Source organism: Macaca fascicularis, chromosome 13 (genome assembly GCF_037993035.2).
Source record: "Macaca fascicularis isolate 582-1 chromosome 13, T2T-MFA8v1.1".
NCBI lineage: Eukaryota > Metazoa > Chordata > Mammalia > Primates > Cercopithecidae > Macaca > Macaca fascicularis.
This window is the reverse complement of record NC_088387.1, coordinates 112,337,071-112,341,610: the sequence shown is the minus strand read 5'-3', so window position 1 is coordinate 112,341,610 and position 4,540 is coordinate 112,337,071. Positions and strand designations below refer to the sequence as shown.

General features: G+C 52.8%; 1 non-coding gene across 1 annotated transcript; it reads right to left on the bottom strand.

Moving 5' to 3' along the window:
* Positions 1-2,169: 2,169 nt before the first annotated feature.
* On the bottom strand, positions 2,170-2,310 carry LOC123568555 (U4 spliceosomal RNA). The gene has a single exon (XR_006691918.2). It is a non-coding gene; the product is annotated as a U4 spliceosomal RNA (small nuclear RNA).
* Between the last annotated feature and the right edge of the window lie 2,230 nt (positions 2,311-4,540).

Here is a 4,540-nt window from a genome sequence, read left to right as displayed (position 1 = left end):
TTCTTTTCCCATCCTAGACTGATTGCGTTGGAAAGATTCATGCTCTGTCAGCTGGCTCTTGCTGTCCCTTCCTGACGGCTGTGACTCTGAGAACAGTTTAATTTCAGAAACCCTCACAGGGTGGCTCCTCTCCCTGCCAGGCATCAGGAGGCCCCAGAGGAGCAGCAGAGACAACACTCGCTGTCCAGACTCCCTTCTGGAGGGACTGCGGTCAGGGAGCCCAGGCTGACCCTCGTGTTCTCATGCCTCGGTCCTGTTGATAAGACGGAAGTCTGTGCTGGGTTCCTATCCACAAAGCCCTTGCGGGGAGTGGGTCCCACGCGCTGCTTCTGCAGACCCAGCTCGTCCTGTTTCCGGTTTCTTTTTCTTTTTTTTGAGACGGAGTCTCGCTCTGTTGCGATCCGACCCCCTCAGCCTCCGGAGGTGCTGGGATTACAGGCGTGAGCTACCGCGCCCGGCCCTGTTTCTGGTTTCTAATTCTCTTAGGACGTCATTGCCTTTGATCCTCTGAGCCCCCGGAAGGGCTCATCCCTCTCACATCTGCCTTCCTCCTAGAGGTGTGGCGCCTGCTCTTCCGCCGCGCAAGGGAGGGGAGTGACTGGGCGCCCAAGTCCTGTTGCCCGTCCCCTCTCCCTTGCCTGTGCTCGGAGCCAGGGACTCTGCTATTTGTAGGCCCTGCAGGCTCTGTCTGGGGTCTTTCCCCAGGTGAGGCTGTGCGTCCGGGAAGCAGAGGCAGCCTGGAGTTCCTTCTGGATGCCGGCCAGGGCTGCGCTGTTTGCCTGGAGAGGCCATCGGCACCACTGAGAAGGTCCCTGGGACTCGCTGCTCAGACACAAATGTGGCAGCCAGTCAGGAGCTACGTTCTTCTTTGCTGGAAACAAGCAAGGATAGACTGTGATTTTCCTCTCCCTCTGTTGTGTATTTTTCACTCCTGTCTCTCCACCCACCCATCCATCCGTCCATCCACTCATCCATGCACCCACCCACCCACCCATCCATCCATCCATCCATCCACTCATCCATCCACCCACCCACCCATCTATCCACCCATCCATCCACCCATCCATCCATCCATCCACCCATCCACCCATCCACCCACCCATCGAACCATCCACCCACCCATTGAACCATCCACACACCCATTGAACCATCCATCCACCCACCCACCCATCTATCCACCCATCCATCCACCCATCCATCCATCTATCCATCCACCCACCCATCCATCCATCCATCCATTCATCCATCCACCCATCCATCCATCCATCCACCCATCCACCCATCCACCCATCCACCCACCCATCGAACCATCCACCCACCCATCAAACCATCCACCCACCCACCCATCCATCCATCCATCCACCCACCCACCCATTGAACCATCCACCCACCCACCCATCCATCCACCCATCCATCCATCCATTCACCCACCCACCCATCCACCCACCCATCGAACCATCCACCCACCCATTGAACCATCCACCCACCCATTGAACCATCCATCCACCCACCCACCCATCTATCCACCCATCCATCCACCCATCCATCCATCTATCCATCCACCCACCCATCCATCCATCCATCCATTCATCCATCCACCCATCCATCCATCCATCCACCCATCCACCCATCCACCCATCCACCCACCCATCGAACCATCCACCCACCCATCAAACCATCCACCCACCCACCCATCCATCCATCCATCCACCCACCCACCCATTGAACCATCCACCCACCCACCCATCCATCCACCCATCCATCCATCCATTCACCCACCCACCCATCCACCCATCCACCCATCTATCCACCTACCCACCCATTGAACCATCCACCCACCCACCCATCCATCCACCCATCCATCCATCCATTCACCCACCCACCCATCCACCCATCCACCCATCTATCCATCCACCCACCTGTCACATAGCATAGCAAATACAACAAAGACTCACGTATGGTTCCTGCCCCTACACCCTCAACACTCACATCCTGGTGGGGAACTCCTACAACCAACGAATGCAGAAGGTTTTAGCTCCCTGATGGGCATTTGTATTTGAAGTTGGGGGTGGGGAGCTGCACAAATGTGCACAACTTAATAGAGGTCTCTGGCATTGTGCCAAAGTGAAGCTGAGAAGGAGTTAAATTTTTGTTTTTTTGGTTGTTCAGCCTCTGTAGAGAGTCTCAAAAATTCTCGATGCCAACTATATTTCAAGTTGTCATGGCAAGGTATTGGGAAAAGTTTTCAATTAGCAATAATCACGCCTCAGGCAAACCTCATTGGCTATGGTACCGCCACTGCAGAAAGCTGAGGAGTTATTTTTAAGCAAGGGCGCTGCCTTCCCAGCATGTCTTAAATTTCTCCAGGGTGAGTCAGATCACCCCTGTTCTTGGGGACCTCTTACACTGGCTTCTGGTCACCAGGTCTAGGGGAGGTTAGTGACCTTAGCCCTGGAAGGGGAGCCTCAAAGTCACTGGTGAGCCTCAAAAGAGGCTGGCAGGGCTGCCTGCCCAGACCCATCTGCTACAGTTACAATGGGGAGTGTCCTTGGGTAATGAACTGCTATGTAGAGCTCATGATTAAGCACTAATTAATTATTAATGCACTGTGTCATAATTTTGCCTGGCCCTTTCTATGCCAAAGAATTGTATCCCGCAGTTCCATTTCTGATCCCACATTTTCTGATTTGTGGCCATGGTGGCCCCTTTTCAAGCTCACCTGTCTCTGCAGTGGCCGGATGGAGCATTGATGGTACCTGCGCCACGAGGTCATTGTCCACTGGTAGTAGGTGGCATGAATGATGACTCGTGGGTGTAACGTGTGTAAACAACAACAGATACACCAGCTGGGGTCAGCCACACCTGGAATTCTGGCTGTAATGCTGCTGTGGTTTGGATATTTGTCTCCTGAAACCTCATGTTGAAATTTGATCCCAGATGTTGGAGGTGGGGGCTTATGGGAGGTGTTTGCATCATGGGGACAAATCCCTCATGAAGGTCTTGGTACTGTCCTTGTCCTTGTTATAATGAGTAGCTTCTCACTCTATTAGTTCCCTCAAAAGCTGGTTGTTTAAAGAGCCTGGCATATCCCCCTCCTCTCTCTGGCTTTCCCTCTCCGCATGTGATCCTTACACATACCAGCTTCCCTTTGCCTTCTGCTGTGAGTGGAAGCAGCCTGAAGCCCTCACCAGAGGCAGATGCTGGCACCGTGCTTGTTGTACAGTCTGCAGAACCATGAGCCAAAGAAACCTCTTTTGTTTGTAAGTTACCCAGTCTCAGGTATATCCTTTATGGCAATGCAAATGGACTAAGGCAAATGTACTCACCTTGGTGTTACCTCAATCATGTTACTTAACCCTTTGAGCCCTTCTCATCCATACAGGAAGGAGAAGAGTAGCACCTGCCTCACATGTTTTACCAGAAAGAGGACCTCAGGCTCCAGTGATGGATTGGGACATGTCTTGTCCTGAGGTTTCCTTTGCTGTACTTCACTTGGGGCCATCTCAGGAACCTCTGAGACACCACTTGGAGGAGGCACTCAGCTCTGCCTCTGGCCTGCACCTGTCCTTGGTTTATGGGTGGGGTCAGTTGTTGGGACTATTTTAGTTACAGGTTCCAGAAATCCATCTTCAAGCTGCAAAGGGGAATTCTTGTAAGGATTTGGGGGTATCTCCCAGAATCTGAGGGTAAGAACTGAGCTGGTTTTCAGGAGCGATGGGAAATCGTGGTTCGGCTCCACCTATGTCTCGTCCTGGCTCCTCTTTGTGAATATGCATTTTTCTTTTCCTGGAGATGAGATTTTCCTCCTTCTCTGTCTATGTGGCATGACATGTAGTCACAAATGCTCCCAAAATTTAGCTTCTCGTAATCCCAATGCTTTGGGAGGCTGAGGCGGGTGGATCACCTGACTTCAGGAGTTCAAGACCAGCCTGGCCAACATGGTGAAACCCTGTCTCTACTAAAAACACAAAAAATTAGCCGGGCCTGGTGGCAGGCGCCTGTAGTCCCAGCTGCTCGGGAGGCTGAGGCAGGGGAATCACCTGAATGTGGGAGGTGGAGCTTGCAGTGAGCCGAGATCTCACCACTGCACTCCAGTCTGGGTGACTAGAGCAAAGCTCTGTCTCAAAAAAAAAAAAAAAAGAAAAGAAAAGAAAAGAAATGCAGCTTCTCTACTCAAGTTATTAGTTAAGACTGAGCTGACATGTCTTGGTCCTAAGTTCCAGATGTCCAGCTGGGGCCAGGGGTCTGTGACTGGCACATCACCTGCAGCCACAGATGGGGTCTGAGAGACCGTCGTTCGCTGGCAACACGCGAACAGTGAGAAAGCCGGGCCAGCAGTCCTCAATGAGGTGGGGTGGTGTTGGGACGAGCAGGGTCCCAGGAAAAGGGGTTGTGGAAACTGCTCTACTACCACCTGCCTGGGGCTGCTTACTGAGAGGACACAGTTTCCTGGAGTGTCATCATTCCCCCATGATGGCTTCCAAGAGGCTGAGTGAGCATGCACTTAGGGCCCCAGCAAGGCCAGCAACAACACTGAAAA